Below are 21,695 nucleotides of genomic sequence, written 5' to 3'. Positions count from 1 at the left end.
TGAACTTTATTCTTCTTTTAAGTGACTTTGAGTGAACCTCGTTAATACCCATTGATTTGGTGAATAGTAGAAAACGCACCACTAAAGACTCATCTGAAGCTTCTATTCAAAAAATCTAAAAAAAATTAGTATTTTTTTACTTGGGTGTGGTTGGAATTCATTGGTAATACTTGGACAAGGCTATATACAAAATTTGAGGAAGATTGAAGGTGATTTGGACTAGTTTGGAGTCAAAATTCAGAGCTGAAAAATGTCAGTTCCACACTATATATCAATGTATATCCATGCATATCACCACATATATACATAATATTGTCTGAAATAAAATATAGTAATGAAAAGATAGAAGAGACTCCAATGTGCTGAGAACTAGTCCAGCTCCTATGCTCCATCATGGACTGCGCTGGTAGCAGTTTAGTACGAGTGTAACGACACGTATTCTAAGTATCATCAATCATCCCAACAAAGTCGTAGCAAGGATTGTACCAAAAATACTCACTTTTATAAGCTTGTGCAATAAGTATGTAATAATGACAGGATTAATGCACAAAACTGGCATAATTAGATATGCACAAATACCATATTTTTATGAAATGCATTACGGGATTCTATACATCATATATGCATGATAAAGACTCAAACTTTATATTAAACCAGCACTCCTCGTGCCAAAACAAACATGTACGGACACTGCCTGTGGTAATCGGGTGGTAGGACAGATATATATTCACACGCAATATTTTAGCCATTAGCTCAATCGAACGTGGCAACTCACAAGTATATCATGAATCGCGCAGGCAACTCACATGTCATAATCACTCGTGTACGACTATTAGCTAATCATGTAATCCGACATATATATATATATATATATATATAATGTTAAACTAGCAAGTGAGAGATGCCTATAACAATATACTATCATGAGAAAATGCATAAAATAGTCAGGATACAGAGAAAAACATGTTACGCATGCATAGCAACATCATTATACCCCGTATAACATATATAACTTCGATATCCGTATATATGCTCATCACTTCTCACATATTGTATCCCATTGTATATGTCAAACAAGTCAATTTGAGAATAGGTTTCCTCATCGAGGTCAAAGCCTTAGCTTACCTCGACTCGAGGTAGCCCTAGCCTTCAATAACTGTCTTTCTTCGCTCTGAATACACCATGCAAGCTCGATCTATCCAAAAGAATACTCAACGAGGTTAAACAAGCCCATCGACCCAATTCCATAACTTTAGGCCAAGTCAAGGTCAAAGTCCCCCCCCCCCCCCCCCCCCCCCAAAAAAAAGTCAACCCTAGACTACACTGTCAAACCTCAAAACAAATTGAGGAAAGAACGCGCACGCCCCCTAAAACCAAAATAATTACCCGCCCATACCCCCATTGTTTTCGTACCCCCAGAAAAAATCAATACTATTTACCCGAGATGCCCCCCAAATTATGATACCACTATGGTATATAAATATACTGAGATGGTATTATTGAAGACTGCTTCAGTTCTTCTCTTGGTCCTCCATGACACCATCATGGTATATAAATATAATGAGATGATATTATTGATGATCATGTTCATTTATTTAAAAAGACACACTTTTCTCGAAAAAAAACCTCTATGATACCATCATCTTATATACATATATTGTAATGGTATCATGGAGGACTGCTTCAGTCCTTCAATGAGATACTCCTCAAGACCATGGGTACCATCATGACATATAAATATACTAAAGTGGTATCATATAGGACTAAGAGAAGGACTTCTTAGTCCTCCATGATATCATCACGATATATAAATACACGGCAATGATATCATGGAGCAAGGGGTTTTGGGCGAGGGGGTCCGTCGGGTAAATAGTTTTGGGCGAGAGGGTATGTCGGGTAATTAATTTAGGAGGGGCATGGGGTAGGTAATTATTTTGTATTTTAGGGGTATTTGGATTAGTTTTCCAACAAATTACATTTTGGATTACCCACAATCCCACGAGCCCAAATCAATGACTAATTTGAGATTCGAGTTTATTTACTACCTCAAATCACAAATTTTCTATTTCTAGGACAGTCCAAAAATTTCCAACTTTCACTTCAAATTCTATGCATTTAAGTGCGCAATTCAATGGGTAATCATAATATAAACTAAAATCAAGTTAAAAACACTTGCCCAAGATTTGTGGATGAAACACTCTTCAAAAATCGCCTCAAATCTAGCTCCCAAAATAAAAAATTATGGAATAAAACGAAATTCCCAAAACTATCCAATTTACATCCCAGGTACTTTGCATCGCCACTGCGACCAGAGTATATGCGTTCGCATCGCTCTGCTAACTTCAAGTCAACCCCACTCTTAGCCTTTCACGTTTGCGTTCACGATGTACCATCTAGCCAGCACCCTTCGCGATTGCGAGACATGCTCTGCAATCGCGGGTGCACCAGATGACAGATAAAATTCTGCAATTGCAATTTGGTTCCAAACGCGCCAAAACACCCTCGAGCCCCTTAGGTCCCAAATTAAATAATATCAACAAGTCCTAAAACATCATATAAACCCATGGGAAGTCTCAAAACACAAAACGAGACACAAATACTCAAAACTAGGGGTTGAGTTGTTACAAAGAAGCAAACACTTAATATCGTCAAGACAAAAGTATTAGCATAAAAAGATTAGTATTTACTAAACTATCTCTCATTAATTTTTCCGACTCATGTATATATCTCTCAAATATATAAACAACCTCTACTCCTCTTCCTTTTTAAAAATGGAATACTATATTTATATTGATAAAAACCTCAATAATTTAGTTCATGTTATATTTTTTTAACTAAATAAACTAAAAACTTAATCAAAGTATGTCATAGTAAATATTCGAAATCATTTCTCTATAGAAATGATATAATTTTAATATGAACTCCAATACTATCTTTTATCATAAATTGACACTCAAAAACACTTTTTCAGCAAGTTTGACCAAAACACAGTGTGTTTATCAAATAATAGAAAAACACTTATCAACATGAATTAGCCAAACTCACAAACTCATTTTCTCCAAATATATTTCTCTAATAAGTTATTTCTAAGAAAAGTATTTTTCAAACTAAGAAAGTTTAAGAAATTTGGCTAAAGAGGTCTTGATTCCAACTAGTTCGTTCGCCTATATATTTTGCACATTTTTTGTTGTCTAATTTTTTATTATTCTGTTTTCTTATTTTTCCTAGGGTAGTTGCGTCAATGAACAGTTGTTACTTTTCTGATCTGTTTGATTTTAGTGTCACAATATCAGTTGTGACAGTTAATTCACAAATTTTCCAGAATGAAGTTTTAGTCCTTTTAGGTTTAAATTGTATTTTTATTGTCACTTTAGTCCTAGTACTATTTCTAGCTTCTTTGCATATTTAGTCCTTAATTTTTCTATGGGAAAGGACACATGTATTAGGAAAATTAGCTGAATTCTAGGTGTTATGTACCCTTGTACTAAATTGAGCTCACTATCAATTATAAAAAATATCTACATTTTCTTTTATCTCTCTTCTTCTTCTTCCTTCCCTTTTCTCAATTCTGGTAACATGTACTTCTCCTGTTACAATGGTATCAGAGCTTCCGAGAGCTCTTCCGCAAGCTACGATTCCATCGACACCAGAGCTCCAAAGCATCCGTGACGAAATGTTAGCAATGCTAGGTCAGCTATCTGATTTTGTGGGAGACACGAGCAGAAGGCTAGAATCCATGGAATCTCATCAGAACCAATTTTAGATTAAGCTCTCTGAGGTGCGTGAGACCATAAAAAAGTTGGAGTTCATCATTTCGAACATGGGGTTTTTGGCAATAGCCTTTTCTCCAGCTTCGGTGAGTGTTGAAGCTTCTCCGCATTTAACACTATCGGGAGTTCAAGAAGCTCAAACCCCAATCGAAATAAGGCAAACATCCATTGGAAAATCTCCTATGGTAGATTTTAAACCCTTTTTACTCCATCTTCGTACTCTATTGGTCGCAGATTTACTTTTCCCCCAGCTCCCCTGTTTTCGAGCCCTCCCATTTCAAAAATTCTATTTACTCTTCATCTCCTCCACTTTTACGTACCCCCAATATGCACACTGAATCTTCCAGTAACACCAATCAAAGAACCCTGAAACCAAAAATCAACTTCCAAGACTTTGACGATAACAATCCCCATAGTTGGGTCAGAAAATGTGAAAAATACTTTGAACTATATGGTATCCTTGAACACGAGAAATTGAGTTATGCTTATGTGCATATTGGTGAAAAATTTGATGTGTGGTTTGATAGCTACATAGTGAATCATAGGGGCAAAATTTCTTGGCAAAGATTTTGTACTAAGGTTTGTCGGAGGTTTGGAAGTCTCAGACCACAGGATGTGGTGGATGAGTTTAACAAAATTATACAAGCTGGGACTGTATTTGAAGAACTTACTAGCTATATGACTATACTAAATTCATTACTTAATGAGACTCATTATATGGCTAGTTTCATTAGTGGACTTAAACCTGAGCTGAAACCATTAGTTAAGTTAGCAAATCTTACCACTGTTCTTGAGGCCTATGAGACTGCAAAACTATATGAAGAATCCTTTCAAGCCTCAATCCTTTTTATTCCATCCAAAACTGCCCCTAACAACAACTCAAGACCCCTAGCCATTAACTATCTAAGAACAACACAGAACCACCCATACAGACCACCACAGATAACAACAACCCAATAACCAACCCACCAACAACACTTAAGAATCACTTACCCTACCCAAAGGCCACCCAACAGAGCTCCACTCAAACCAAATACATCTCCACAAAATTTTTAAGCCTTGAGAGAACAAGGTTTTTTTTTTTTTATAAATGCAAGGAGAGATATCATCATGGACACCAATGTAAACAAAGAACACTACATGCTATGGAAGCGGAAGAGGTAGTGGGAGAAGGACAACTAGAACAGGAAGAATTTGTGGATGTTCCAGAAACTCTTGAAGAGGTGGTAGAGGAGCATGCTGAAGTGTCTATGAATGTGATGATAGGACTCAGTTTAACTGATGGAACTATATCCACCATAAAGATTATGGGGTATGCAAAAAAGATACCAATGACAATGATGATTGATAGTGGATCAACACATTCATTTTGTTGATCCCCACATTGCCAAACTATTAAGATTACCTATATAATCTATGTTGGGGACTTTGAGGGTGGCAGTAGCTAATGGACAAGCAATGGGATGTAATTTGGAGACCCTTGTGTTCAATTGGAAAATGCAAGAAGAGTAATTTGCCTTTAAACTTAGACTGCTAAGAGTGGGAGGTTATGACCTGGTCTTAGGTATGGACTGGATTGATGAAGTATCACCAGTCATATTTCATACTAGGCCGCATAGTTTAAGTTTCATGAGAAATGGCAGCATGGTGACTTTTTGTGGAAATACTGAGAATCCTGAAGTAACACCAATTGACACTGAAATTCTGGAAAGGATGTAGTAGTGTGGGAATTGTGAAGTAATGGTTAAACTATCTATGATAAGTGTTGGCTTAACTATCAAAGATAAAAGAGAAATGCACCCTGATATTCAGAAGTTGTTGTTGATTCATTAGGATGTGTTTCAAGAACCAACTGAACTTCCACCAGTAAGAGATTATGATCATGCCATTATTTAATTCCTGGAGTCAGCCTTTTAATCTTAGACCATATAGGTATTCTTATGACCAGAAAAATGTCGTTGAATCTATTATTACTAATATGCTCAAGGCTGATCTGTGATCCCAAGCACATCTTCATTTGCTTTCCAGCCTTGCTAGTAAAGAAAAAAGATTCCAATTGGAGGTTGTGTATTGATTATAAGAGGTTAAACAGCCTAATAATGAAAAAAAAAATCCCCTATTCCCATGATTGATGACTTGTTAGATGAGCTGTTTGGGGCCACTATGTTTTAAAAAATATACCTTAGAGTTGGTTACCATCAAGTTGAGAATGAGAGCTGATGAAGAGTTCAAACTGCCTTTAGGACTCACCATGACTTATGAAAATTTAGAGTAATTCCATTTGGACTGACTAATGCACCAGTTACATTCCAATCTTTAATGAATTCTGTGTTTCAGCAGCAAATGAGAAAAATTTATACAAGTATTTTTTGATGATATACTAGTATATAGCATACTATGTCTGAACACTTGAAGCACTTAGAGGTTGTGCTACAACTGCTGAGAGAGAGAACAAGCTATTTTCTAAGAAAGTAAATGTGAATTTGGACAATCACTTATAGAATATTTTGGGCATATTATTTCTGGAAATGGAAGGAACACTAATTAGTCCAAGGTATCTGCAATGCTGGAGTGGCCACTGCCAAGTTCTTTGAAACAATTGAGAGAATTCCTTGGCTTGATGGGCTATTATAGAAAATTTGTTAATGTTTATGCTCATTTAAGCAAACCCCTAACTAATTGTTGACACCTAATTTTTGACCTCCCATAATTTGCTTTAATTGCCCAAAGTCTTTGAATATTAAACAGAGAGAAATATGTATTTTTTTCAAAAGTCAAAATAATTTTCTAAAATTATTTAGGTAATATTTTACCAACTTTGTTTGGTGAACTAATTTCTATAATATTATTTTAAGTATTTTCATAATTATCATACTTTCGCTAAATTGGCCAGAAAAGAGGACATTTTTTCATAATTATTCACTTAATTGTCCAAATTGTTAAAATGTCAATTTGCAAAGTATTTTGCTCTGTTTAATATATGGAATATGTTTAATTAAGTAAATTAACCCTTTTTTCCCCTCAATTCTTATTTAATCAAATTACTGGATTTTTTGTCATAATTAATTAAGTTTTAATTGTAATTGATTTTGAAAATTGTCATTAAGCGGCTATAATTGAAATAATTAGTTATTAGCCAATTATGGCAATAAATTTGAACTAGCCAAATTTAATTAAGGTCTTTTGACAAAATTTATTTATTTTTATTATTAGTATTTCTCTTAAAATTTGACCAATCAGTTTAAATGGGTCCTATTTTTTATTTTATTTTTTTAAAATCCAATTAGTGGACATCGTTTTAAATTTGGGTAGTTGTTGAATTTTTCTCATTCACCCGCCTATATATACATGATATATACATGAGTATATAGTATACTCATGCATATCATGTACATATATATACCAATCGCCCTCCCCCCCCCCCCCCCCCCCCCCCCTTTTTTTTTTTTAAGAAAAAAGATAGAGCCGAGTCCAGCCCAATAAGGCCAGACCTGGCCCAACCCCTTTCCTTTACAACAATAAATAACAAGCACAAACAGACCCTAAGGTCTCGTTTGTGCGAAATGCGGAAAAGAGGGGGCAAACCCTAGCGTCGCCACCCCTCCCCTTTCTCTCTCTTCATCACTTTGATGCCTAAAATGGCAATATGGCAGGTGTACTATGTTTCTTCAGTGTTTTACAAGGTCGAGAAGGGGAAACAATAAATGTTTCCACCTTCTCTCACCTAACGCCACCCCAAACAGAGTGTTATCTCGCCTTTTTATCATTTTTTCTTTATTTTCTGAGTCTCAAACGGTAACACTCTGCAATCCATTAATTATTTTTGGTTGTTTGTGGGTTTGAATCCGTTAATCTCATTGGTTCATGAAGAACCAAATGGATCGACTAGTTGAGGGTGAAATCTGACCCTTTGTTCGTTTTTTCACTTAATCCTAACCCTACAACAGAGGATGTGAGGAGGAAACCCCTAAACGGGGAGTTATCCCACATCGACTAAACTGGGGTTTGGAGGGTTTGGGGTTTTCTATTTAAGGGGCCCTATTTCTTTGATATTGAACAAGTTTTGATTATACTAAAATTCAATATAATCGTAGAACTCGAAATACTTAAGGTTTCAAAAAAAAAAACAAAATTGGGATCTTTAACTTTTTTGAGTTAAGTAAAATTTTAAAGTTTGGTTTCTCTTGTTTCTGGATTTTTGTGGCTGAGTTTTGGGATTTGGAGGAGCAAAAGAATCTCCAAGTTCGAGTCTTGATAAGCGGTTGCACTCACAGAAGGTAATCTTCTCCCCTTTTTGATTTTTTGTAGTTTTGTTTGTTTTAATTCTTTGTGTTCAGTTTAAATTGATGATGAGCTTATAATTTTGCCTTGTTTAAGTATGTGAGTTTAGTGTAGATTAGTTTCATGGTGTTTGACTGATACTGTTAGGCTTGAAATTCCTGTTATCAGTCCATATATGATTAGCATGTATTTAGTTCGTATTTTGTTTCAGATATAAGACTTGTAGTCCTGCTACTCAATTGTTGCTTTAGATTTAGTCATAAACTGATAAGTATAATGGTGTTATTAGTCAAGTTAAGTGTGTATGCTAAATATTAGTCTTATTTAGGTCATTTACTTTGTTTGATGAGCTTAAATATGTTTAAAGAATCTTCAAGTTTTGCTTTCATGTGGTGCTGTTAGTTTGTTCAAGTCAAGGGTTGGCATGTTGATACGCCCATATTACACCTCTAATATAGGAATAAGCGGTCGTTGTCAAATATAGAACCCAACAAGGTTGGGGTCGAATCCCACAGAGAATTCAATGAAGAAATAAACTCGTTAAGTGTAACGCTTGACTAATAGTCAATATTTCTAGGGACGGGAATGTACAAAGGTTTTAGTTTAATTATTTGTCATGATCATTGGTAAGAGAATGCTTGGTGTTTAATTAACAATTACTAAAGGCACTAAGGTTGTGGTTCCAATGGAAAGTAATGCGACCGGGTATCAATCCAACTCCTTTATATGCGTAGATATAATTAAATATGGGATACAAAAGTTTATCAAAAGTCTCTCAACCGAATTGATAAAGATCATTACTAAGCTTTCTCAAGCCTTAGAATGTGGAAAATCAATCCAACTCCTTTATATGCGTAGATATAATTAAATATGGGATACAAAAGTTTATCAAAAGTCTCTTAACCGAATTGATAAAGATCATTACTAAGCTTTCTCAAGCCTTAGAATGTGGAAAATATGAACACCCATTTTATCTCAAATAACTCTCCTATCTCTAGCTCAAGTTATTAGATGAGTTTTATAAGCCTCAAATCCTTGCTATTTACTCTTTTCCTAACTTCCCCTTTCTCTCTCAAGCAAAGGAAAAGTGAGTGCCACAAGTAATGTTGTACACCATTAAATGACATTAAAAAATGAAGAGTAAATATAAAAACATCATCACACATAAATGGAAGTTGAATGCAAAAACCCAATCACATAACTAACACATTTGATCCCACAACTTTAGCTAAATGATTTAGCTGCTCATACTCATTAAATAAAAAATAGTAGCAAAGAGAATATTCATGGAGCTTACAATAATGTTAATGGAGAAGATGACAAAAAGATGGAGAATCTTCTTTAACAACTTCCACAATAATAGTATTCAACGCTCCTTTAGAGCTAAAAGACAATAAGAACTGAAAAGTAGGGAATATTCAATGCCCAACACAACAACCAAGGACTAGTATTTATAGATGGGGGACAAAAAGTGAAAAAGTGGCTTTTAATGCACTCATTCGGGACAAGTGTGCGGCCGCATACTGAGTATGCGCCCGCATACTCTTTTTTGATCACCGCACTTTCGTTGTCTCCCCTGGGATTATTCGAGCGCCAACTTAGTTGGCAGAGCCGCATACTCTCTGCACTCTTGCTCAGTTCGCTCCACTTACTGGCTCGTGGAAGGACGAATGTGCGACCGCACATCAAGTTTGCAGTCCCGCATACTCGTCGCATATTTGTGAAAATTGTGCTGCTCACTGGTTCGTCTGATGACGAGTATGCAACCGCATGTCAGAGTGTGCGATCCCGCATACTCATCGCATGACAACATTTGTCTTTCTTTTTTTCATCGTTTTGTCCTTTTTGTGTCCTTGACTCAAAAACCTGAAAACATGAAACAACCTAGTAGAAATATAGACAAACGCTTCAAAAGGCTCCCAAAAAGAGATAAGTAGTGGTCATAAAAAGCCAAAAATCCACGACTTATCAACACCCCCAACTTAACCTTGTACTTGTCCTCAAGCAAAAAACTTGAGACTCATGACACACGACTCATAACATGCCAACTGGCCTACTTGAGATGCACTTGACTTATAGCCTGGTATCAATAGTTAGAATAAGAACATGATCCCTCTACTATTTCTGCCCCTTTCTGTTATTTCAAAAATGCACCTATAATGAACTCATGACGCTCCAAGGCTTCACATGGTTTCTCGAGATTACTCAATTAGAATTCACATTCTATTGACTCGCTTGCATGGTCTTATTGCTCATTTGTTGTTACAATACATGCGCTCTCACAAGAAAGAAAGTCCCTTTCACACAATTATCAATCAATATATAGGGACAAAAAGAGAACACTCACACTCAGAAAAAATCTTACGTGTCACAAGTATCAAAACCATATGCTTGCTCTTACTTTATTTCTATACTAATTTCAAAAAACAATCGATTGTAGATCACAAAGGTCTTTCCGGGTTGTAATGATGACTTTGGGTTGGGTAGGATACAAATTTGGGTACAAAAGTGACTATCCCTTCCTTGAGCACTACATTTGACTTGGTTGAGGCCTTTTCTTTGGTTCACCATGCTTTCATCTTCCTTCCACTTTTTCTCTCCTTCGTCACATCTTTTCTATTGCCTTTTTATTAATCGCCCCTTTTGCACTTATTAGAATCTTTTCTAGCAATCACAACGATACATAAAACTTCTTTCTTTTTCTTTTATTTTCTTTCGTGCAAGGGCAACCTTTCCATTTTTAACAACTGCCATTACACCTTCTATTTTCGTTGACCTTACTTACATAGCCTCTCACCCCCAACTTAGGCTAACAGCCTATGTTAAGATTTTAGAGTTCAAAGAAGGACGAGTTCAAAAGAGGTACATGAAGTGGTATGGCTTGTAATATGGCAACAAGAAAAAGGCTAAAGGCTCAAAAGGGTTGACTAGTAATACATATATGTACAAGGTGTTTCACATAGAAATTCAAAGATTGCCTAAGATCATTTCTTCAACCGATCATTCAAGTTTAGCTTGGAAAGACAAACCGGGAAAGTTCTAGTTGACACAAGCAATCACACGAGTTAGTACAAAACGTTACCACTCATGGCCATGCATCGTTCAAAATGAGTCCATATTTTCTAAACAAAATCAATTTATAGTTTACCCAATTGAATAGTTGAGAGTAACAAGCTGAAGCCTAAGCTGTCATGATCATCAATTTTCATTAACCCTTAAAATATTTGGAGGGGTATGCAATATTATGCGACATTCTAACTGTATTGATACCAAACCAGTTATTCTCACATACCAACCCTACAAGGCTTAGTTCCCTTGAGAAAGCACCCAAATATCTATCATTGGGACAAGCCCACTCAAAACTTCCTAAGAGTACCAGGTTCAAAAGGCCATTAGCATCCTTAGGAAAAGAACCACGGCTAAGAAAAGCCAAGGATATAGCTAATACCACAAACTAAATACATGGGCAACCACGATACACCAGAAAACAAGACACAATGCCATCATATAATAAAAACAAGAAACAAAAATTGTGTACACATGTCTAAAAATGATAGCCAAAAACACAAACAACTTCACAAAATACATAGTCTACATGTGTACACATGACCAAAAATAAAAAGTCTACACTCACAAGCAAGGATACCCACCCCCAACTAGAAATATTGCATTGTCCCCAATGCAGCAAATATAATCAAAAAGAGGTGAGAACTCCCAAGCGACATATCAAGCGTCGAGTCGAGCCGCATCATCACAAGGAGCTAAAACAGGCCCAGTGGGTGTAGTACCCGCAGCAGCATCAATGTCAATAGGAGTAGATGTGGTTGTCTGGGGCTAGGATGATGTGGCCCCATCAGCTGGAAGAGGTGCAATAGCGGCGCTCGTCCCCTTTGGGGGAATAAGATCCATCAGTGAGTGCTCGGCCGCCCTCCTTAAATCCTGCTCAAACTCCTCATCAGTGGGAGCCATATGATGTCCCGAGGCTTCATAAACCCTGACAATGTCATCGGTGGCACTCGGGAGGGACTTAAAGTCCTCCAATTCCACATACTCATCATCACCCCATCAAGCGGGTCTTTGTCCTTAGGTGAATTATCAAAGGACCCCTCTGCATCAGTATCTACAGCCGCGATGCCCTCAGCATCTCCCACATCAGCCTCTGGCACATCAGCGGTGCCCAGAGCCACAAATAGTGGAGTCCGAGATGCAGTCATATCAGCTCGAAGCTGGGTGAGATCACTCGTTATATCGCACATGTGCTCAGTCTCACTCGTCTCAAATTTCTCCATCCGTGTCTCTAAACTAGTAACCCTTCCCTCCAGCTGTTGGAAGGACTCTGTTACCGCTGCTTTTATCATATTTAGCATCTTCTGAATGAAACTTGTTACCTTCTTATCAATAGCAGTGGTAGTGCGGGCCATCGCCCCATAAATCAGCAACAGTCGGGGTTTTCAGACTCGAGGCATCAGCAGTAGGAGGTGGAGTAGTAGCAGAAGATGGGTCCCTGCTGGCTGTGGATCCCGCAACGGTACTAGAAGAGGCTGCCCCGGAAGCTGTCCTAGTCGAAATACGAGAAGCAGCAGGCCTCGCAAGGTCCTCTAAACCGGACGTCAAATAAATAGTCAGGGTTCTCACTCTCTTCTTTTGCCTCTCCGAGTTCTCTTCATCTTCTGACAGCAGAATATCAATTTTCCCAACGGGTGCACAATTTCTATCAATCCTGGACCAAACAGGGACTTTGTGGCGACGACACAAAGAGACGATCAAGCACGGGAATAGGATGTTTTTTGTGGACGGCCAAGCTCGGTCCATAATGCGATAGTAAATAAGCCGACCCACATTGATATGTACCCCCGTCATGATACAGGCCAAGAGCATTACCTTTTGTATACCCACTTTTGTTTGATTCTGGGATGGCCAAAATCTACTACTGACGAAACTGAGCCAAAATTTAGCCTCAATATCGAGGCTTGACCTTTGAATATCCACTCTTCTTTCCACTCATGGAGGAGTAGTGTCAGGGGCTGCAATCACCTCAGCCAACCAAAGCCGCATGCTTTCCGACACCTCCTTGTCAATTTTCTCCTCATAATCTGTGTGAGGGGTGCCCTGATTTCCAAAGTATTCAAAATTTATCCCTTCATGGAATATTGGCACTGTCAGTCCCCGAATTGTGCACCCCGTCATCACCTTTTTCTTCTTTCCTATAGACATGCCGAGGCTGGCATAGAATTCTTGGCAGATTTACGGAATGTAGTTGCTAGGGTGTTCGGTGAATCTCATCCAGTTTTGCCTCTTCAGTTGCTCCTGTATCCGAGGAAACTGTTCCTGAATCCCTTTCAGGCATATCTACTTCTCAGAACTGAAGAAACATTTCTGGTCATAACCTTTCTTCACCCCCGGAATCTTCCACGGTAGATCCTCCTCATATTTGATCCGAGCGGCCAGACGCTCCTGGATTGTCCTTTCCCGAGGGGTATTCACTGCAGGTGGAGAACCTCTCCATCAGAAAGTGTTGTTCCTTCCGGTAAACGCTTTTTGCGTTTTCCGATTATGTTCTTTTGGGCAAGAGCTTTGCCTCGAATCATCCAGAATATCACAACACCCAGCAAGCCATGGTTATCATTAAATAAAAACAGCATGATAATAAAGCAATGCACAAAAAAAAAAATGGTGCCAAATCAAAGTGTGCAGGATTAACAAAGTTGGGCTTGTATTTGAAAGTGTGCGGGTCGCACATAGAGTTTGCGGACTACACAACAAAGTATGCGGTCTGCACAATTAGTTTGCGCACTCGCAAATTCATCGCCAACTATCCAGAAATAAGGAGCTAACTGCCTCTTTTTGGTGCCTAAGTTTGCGCACCGCACACTGAGTTTGCGAACCCGCAAACTCCTCGCCAACTAGCAAAAAAAACGTAGCCTTCTGCCAGTTTTGACTAAGGAGTTTGCATTCTGCAAACTCAATATGCGTGGAAAACTCAACGCACACAACAATTTTAGCAAAAGACCATTCTACCCCTACTCATAGTTGGTGACGGAGATGCGACCTCGCACACTCAGTTTGCGATCGCCAACTCTGTCATCTTCTTCACACTTGTTACCCCGTTGCCATTTTCATGGCTTGAAGCAGAAAAACCCCTTAAATCAACCCCCAACGCAAGATTTACTCTAACCATATCAATTCAAACAATTAGCCTCATTCAATATCACACATTTGCAAATCAGTCACCACAACGCCACCCCCATAGTCGAGTGGCTAACAAGTGGTCATACGATCAAAACCAACAATTGAAGCACCCTAACTAAAATCTAAGGGCATGTCGTCTACTCTTAGCACAAAGATTTTCACGAAAATCGAAGAGTTTTAGTCATACCTTAGAATCTATGAATTCTTAATGAAGGATGGCTTCAAGCGCTTTCCAAGCAAGCTTAGCACAAATTAGGGGGAAGGGTGTGGTGATAAAGAGGAGATGAATGGGTGTGAGTGCAGTAGAGATAGACAGTTTTGGGGGAAAAAGGGGAGTGTTGATGTTTGAACTTCGCAAGAGTGGAGAAGCGAGAGAGAGAGAGAGAGAGAAATTGAAAAAGAAAAAAATAGGAGAGCAGCCGCCCTTTTATATTCACGCCACTTTGCGTTGAGTGTACGACCTCATAGTAAGCTGGCAGTCCCTCACACTCTTCGCAAGTGGCCTTACCTAACGTGGCCCCTTCTTGCAGATGCGAACAAGTATGCGGCCATACACTAGAGGTGAAACGTCGCATAAGGTCCGCCAACTTTCCATTTTTGCCTTACTCTCTGCCTCTTTTTGTGCTGGAGTTTGCGGCCGCCAACTCATGATGCGATCTCGCACATAGGCCGCAACTCTAGCCAACTTTGTTTTCTCAATTTTCCTTCTTGTGTTTCAACCACCTCTCCTTGCAACCTTGTTTCCTGCACACTTAACACCCAAAGAAAAAAAAACAAAAGAGTTAAAAACTTGGGTTGCCTCCCAAGAAGCGCTTGAGTTTACGTCGTGGCACGACGGTGTTATCCCCTTTAAGAGTCATTGAGGTAGACGACCTCAAGTGTTTTTGCTTCATTAGGGAAACCAAGGTAGTGCTTCACCCTTTACCCATTCACTTTGAAATGCTCTCCATCCGGGGCAATGAGCTCAATATATCCATGTGGTAACACTTGTGCTACCTCAAAGGGCCCAGACCACTTAGACTTCAATTTACCCTGAAAAAACCAGAGCCTTGAATTAAACAACTTGCAAGATCTTTTTGTCGTGGAAGTGCTTCATGTAGGCTTTATAGATGGAGGAGCTCACATAGGCCCGAAATCGAAATTCATCCAGCTCATTAATTTGATCCATCTTTAATTGCGAAGCTTCGCCCCATTTGAGGTTCAACTTTTTCAAAGCCCACAACGTTTTATGTTCAAGTTCCACTGGAAGGTGACAAGCTTTACATAGCACCAATTAATAAGGAAACATGCCAATTGGTGTGTTGTATGCCGTCCAGTAAGCCCATAGAGCATCATCCAACTTCCTTGACCAATCGATCCTATTGGCATTGACAGTTTTGGAAATGATGCTCTTAATCTCCCGATTCGACACTTTCACTTAACCACTCGTTTGAGGTTAATACGGGGTGGCAACTCTATGCTTTACTCCATACTTCTCAAGAAATTCCTTGAATAATCGGTTGCAAAAATGACTACCCTCATCACTAATGATAGCCCTTGGAGTCCCAAACCTTGTGAAGATGTGCTTCTCCAAGAACGCGGTGACACTTTATCCATCATTGTTAGGAAGCGTGACGGCCTCCACCCATTTAGACACGTAGTCCACTGCCACAAGGATACTTGTTATTATAGGAACTCACAAAAGGACCTATGAAATCGATCCCCCAAACATCAAACAACTCCACTTTAAGAATCGGAGTCATTGGGAGTTCATGCCCTCTTGCGATGCTACCATGGTGTTGACATTAGTCATAAGCTATCACAAAGTCATGAGCATCTTGGTGGATGGTTGGCCAATAAAAACTACTTTGAAGAACCTTGGCTGCCGTTCTTGAACTACTATGTTGTCCACCAACCGGAGATGAGTGATATGCTTCAATGATGGCCATCATTTCTACTTCGGGTATGCACCTCTTTATGATGTTATCGGCGCAAACCCGGAATAGATATGGCTCATCCCAATAGAACTTTCGGATGACACTCAAGAACTTCTTCTTTTGGTGGAAGTTCAAATCCTCGGGCATGATGTCACTAGCATGATAGTTTGCAAAGTTGGCATACCATCGAATCATATCATATGACCCTGCCATCACTTGCTCATCCGGGAACGATTCATTTATTTCAAGACCATCCAATGGACGCCCACCCTCTTCAAGGCGAGACAAATGGTCCGCCACTTGATTTTCATAACCTTTTCGATCTTTGACTTCAAAGTCAAATTCTTGCAAGAGAAGGACCCAACGTATCAACCTCGATTTAGCATTTTTCTTTGTCATGAGGTAACGTAGAGCAACATGGTCAGTGTGAAAATTACATGGGTTCCCAACAAGTAAGCACAGAACTTCTCGAAAGCAAACACAATAGCAAGCAACTCTTGCTCGGTGACCGTGTAATTCATTTGGGCACCATTTAGAGTTTTGCTTGCATAGTAAATAGGGTGGACGATCTTATCCCACTTTTGACCAAGAACGGCCCCCATGGCAAATCCACTTGCATCGCACATCAACTCAAAGGGTTAAGACTAATTCGGCGCAATGATGATAGGAGCCGATGTGAGTCTTTCTTTCAAGCCCTCAAATGCCTTCAAGCAAGCATCATCAAATACAACTTTGACTCCTTCTCCAACAATTTGTATAGAGGGTTGGCTATTTTTGAGAAGTCTTTAATGAACCTTCTATAAAAAACGACATGCCTAAGAAAACTACGAACACCTTTTACGGAGATTGACGGAGGAAGCTTAACAATAACCTCAATTTTAGCTTGATCAACCTCAATCCCCTTTTATGAGATTTTGTGCCCCAAGACAATCCCCGCTCTCACCCTGAAGTGACACTTCTCCCAATTTAGAACCAAGTTTGTCTCTTCATATCTTTTCAATACTTTGGCAAGATTCTCTAAGCATTTATCAAAGGAGTCCCCCACCACGAAAAAGTCGTCCACGAAGATTTCAATGGACTCCTCAACCATGTCGGAGAAAATAGACATCATGCAACATTGAAAGGTTGCGGGTATATTACATAGCCCAAAGGACATTCTCTTAAAAGCAAAGGTCCCATAAGGATAAGTGAAAGTGGTTTTCTCTTGATCCTTGGGGGCAATGGTGTTTTGGTTGTACCCAGAATAGTCGTTGAGGAAGCAATAATAATCCTTTCCCGCATGCCTATCAAGCATTTGATCCATGAATGGCATTGGGAAGTGGTCATTTTTTGTCCACTTGTTCAACTTCCGATAATCCATGCAAACCCGCCATCCGGTGACTGTGCGAGTGGGAATCAATTCATTTTTAGCATTTGCAACCACGGTGATTCCACTCTTTTTGGGCACGCATTGAACTGGACTAACCCAAGAGCTATCCGATATAGGGTACACAACACTGGCATCTTACCACTTGATGATTTCGATCTTTAAGACCTCTTGCATAGGAGAATTTAACCTCTTTTGATGTTCAACACTTGGCTCACATTCTTCATCAAGTTAAATTTTATGAGTACAAATATCGGGCGGAATCCCTTGGATATCCGCTATACGCCAACCAATAGCTTTTTTGTATCTTCTCAAGATTACTAACAACCTTTCTCGTTGTTCATCCATCAACCGGGCGGAAATAATCACGGGCAAAGTGTTGTTAGGACCAAAGAATTCATACCTCAAGTGTGAAAGAAGAGGTTTGAGTTCCAAGGTAGGAGGCTCAATAATGAAAGGCTTTGCGGGAGGAGTTGCATGGTTTTATAAATCAAGATCAAGCATCTTTAGATTATAACGGTATGACCCCAACCCAATCAATGCATTAACTGTCTCCTCGAACTCTTCATCATCTTCCCCCTCAAAGTTCATTATCACCGCCGCCAACATATCACCCACATGCTGATGCTCAACGGTTGTATCCATGGCTTCGTCAATTGTATCAATAAACGTCACAACACCTATTTTATCTCAAATAACTCTCCTATCTCTAGCTCAAGTTATTAGATGAGGTTTATAAGCCTCAAATCCTTGCTATTTACTCTTTTCCTAACTTCCCCTTTCTCTCTCAAGCAAAGGAAAAGTGAGTGCCACAAGTAATGTTGCACTCCATTAAATGACATTAAAGAATGAAGAGTAAATATAAAAACATCATCACACATAAATGGAAGTTGAATGCAAAAACCCAATCATATAACTAACACATTTGGTCCCACAACCTTAGCTAAATGATTTAGCTGCTCATATTCATTAAATAAAAAGTAGTAGCAAAGAGAATATTCATGGAGCTTACAATAATGTTAATGGAGAAGATGACAAAAAGACGGAGAATCTTCTTTAAAAGCTTCCACAATAATAGTATTCAACGCTCCACTTTAGAGATAAAGACAATAAGAACTGAAAAGTAGGGAATATTCAATGCCCAACACAACAACCAAGGACTAGTACTTACAGACGGGCGATAAAAAGTGAAAAAATGACTTTTAATGCACTCGTAAGAGACAAGTGTGCGGCTGCATACTGAGTATGAGCCCGCATACTCTTTGTTGATCACGACACTTTTATTGTCTCCCATGGGATTATGCGAGCGCCAACTTAGTTGGCGGAGCCGTATACTCTTCGCACTCTTGCTCAGTTCGCTCCACTCACAGGCTCATGGAAGGACGAATATGCGACCGCTCATCAAGTTTGCGGTCCCGCATACTCGTCGCATATTTATGAAAACTGTGCTGCTCACTGGTTCTTCTGATGACGAGTATGCAACCGCATGTCAGAGTGTGCGATCCTGCATACTCATCGCATGCCATTATTTTTCTTTATTTTTTTTGTCGTTTTGTCCTATTTGTGTCCTTGACTCAAAAACTTGAAAACATGAAAAAACCTAGTAGAAATATAGACAAACGCTTCAAAAGACTCCCAAAAAGAGATAAGTAGTGGTCATAAAAAGCCTAAAATCCACGACTTGTCACATGTGAGTGGATAGTTTAGTTGATATGGTGCTCATTTTGGTTCTTGCTTAGTGTACCTTTAACTCAAATCCTATATAAATTGCATTTTTGCTCAATGAATCCATATATGTTATGTTAAAAGTAGTAACAGTAGCTTTAAAATCCTATTTAGCTAAGTATTTTGCCTGTTAGACTCTATTATCCTTGTTGAAATCAATATAAACCATATGACATACCCATTATTAGACATAGTATATGTTTTCTAAATAATCTTGTTGTTGGACTAATGATTGGTTAAAAGGGGCTATCATGTGGTTAAGTATGGATCTATGGTCTATGTCTAAAAGGAATTGTTTTGCTTAGTCACTTGTATGTCTTACCCCAATCAGTCTCATCTTAACATGAGTCTGTTTCTTTCAACATGACCCTCTATATGTCTCATATTGTTTATTCCCATATCCATGTTGCTTGTTTATCAAATTGCTTTTTCTGTGATTTGCTAGCCTAAGTCAACCGTTAAAATGTTGTGTTTCACAATGTGCTATTGATAGTGAAGTAGGATTTCTGTGCCTACTATGTTTAAACTATGCCTAGCTAAGGCTCATGAGGTGGTCAGTCTTGCTTAATATGTTGTTTGCTCATGTTTCAAGAGTCACTGCATAAGGTCCTTGTCTCATGAGTGTCAAAATGTGCCTGTGTTTCCTATGTTGCATAGTCACCATGTGGTCTCTCTTGTTTATATTTCACTTAAAGTTGGAACCTTTTGCTGCTAAACCTGCAAAACTGCAATTTGGTCTAATATGAGTCTCACAATGCATGTTCTTACTTGTCTTTTCCCTTAAGAATCATGTACTTCTTCTGAAAAGTAGCCTGCATGTTTTGAGAGATGAGAGTATAACATTATAATTGAATTTGAGAATTGTTTGTTTTTGTGGGTTTTTGAATATTCTATGTCTAAATATTGTATGATATACTCAGATATACCTGAAGTATATAGCCTTGTGGTGCCCTTGGTTAAACTGGGACCTGTATATTTAAGGAATACTGAGGAATACCATTTCTAGGATGCCTTTCGAATTGTCCCTATGTTCCTCTTAGATATCCCGTGTCTCTGTGAAATCTTTTTGTGAACCTGCATAATGATCTGATTGAGTATAAGTAGTGCGTATGGAAAGGGTACCTAGAATATACTAAGTAAATCCAGAAACTCTGCATACCTTAGGTCTATACGAGTTTGTATACTTAGTACATATTGAGGTATATCCCCTATTTTTTGACTGACCTATAGCCCATATTTGTTTAAATGTTGAGTGTGAATATGTATCTGTATTGGACATAGATATTTTGGGCCTATTACATGTATCCCTTGCCTGCTTCTCTTTCTTGATAGCATGTGGGCTTCTGCCTCTTTTATTTCTTTTAACTGGGCCCATTTGGACCATCTGTGTTTTGGGCCAGACCATTGTGCCATATTAATTTAATTGATTAAGTATGTGACTGTATATTGTGTGTATGGATAATTATAGCTAGTTTCTTATTGTAAGTTTAGCATACAAATCTTGAACACTCCCTCTCCCATGTACTATGAGCTTAGCACATAAATAGAGAGGCAAAATAGCACTTGGGGATTAAGCTTAAGCCTTCCCTGGTGTCTCCCATGTCTGGGGTTCCTGGAAACCCTTTGAATCTTGTGCGGCATCAGGAACAAGAGGGAGAAAGCTTTCCTTTTTGGGCTGTTTTAGTATCTCCATGGGTGTGTATATCAACGGTATATAGTTGATAGGTGTGTATATCTATTTGTGTGGTTTTGCCTATTTTGTTTAAGAAAATGACCCATGGGCCTGTTTACTTTATTTCAGTTTTTGGGCTTGTTTTCTGTGCTATTTCAGTCTAAGTGGACCTTAAGTTCTAGGCCTGTAGTTATTTTCACTTTGTGCTTACTTCTCTGTTGTTTCAGTCTATGTGGGTGTGTGTGTTTAGTGGAGCTTCTATTCCATCAAACGTAGTATATTTTTAGAATCATGTGACTTATATCTGTTTATTACACAAAACATTGTCTTCATTAAATCTCAGCTTAGACACTTTCTAATCCATATTTCCCCTTCTTTTTTGTTTGCATGAAATATCATTGTTTGGTCAGTTTCCATTGCATAAACCCATTGGGCCAAGAGCCCAATAACCTCTCTTGATCGAGTCCGTCGGAAAAAATCGAAAGGGAAGCTAATATTGTCTTGACGGCCCAGCTATGGGTGAAATAGCAAAATGGTGGGCTTAGGTAGGCCCACCAGTCCAAATTCTTCCTTTTATATTCATATTCGTGTAAAAATGTATCTGTGAATACTTGATAATTATTGAAACCCATGTGAATGTTAGAACTAAAACGCATAGTATTTTAGGGAAGTCACCTCAAATATCTTTAAACTCAATCCTTCTTTTTCTTATGAGACTTGAATCACTTAATTTAAAATGGTTAAGTTTTCAACCGGTTTAATGATAAGGTTAAATG

Source organism: Lycium barbarum, chromosome 5 (assembly GCF_019175385.1).
Source record: "Lycium barbarum isolate Lr01 chromosome 5, ASM1917538v2, whole genome shotgun sequence".
In the NCBI taxonomy this organism is placed as follows: Eukaryota; Viridiplantae; Streptophyta; class Magnoliopsida; order Solanales; family Solanaceae; genus Lycium; species Lycium barbarum.
This window is presented reverse-complemented; position numbering follows the sequence as displayed.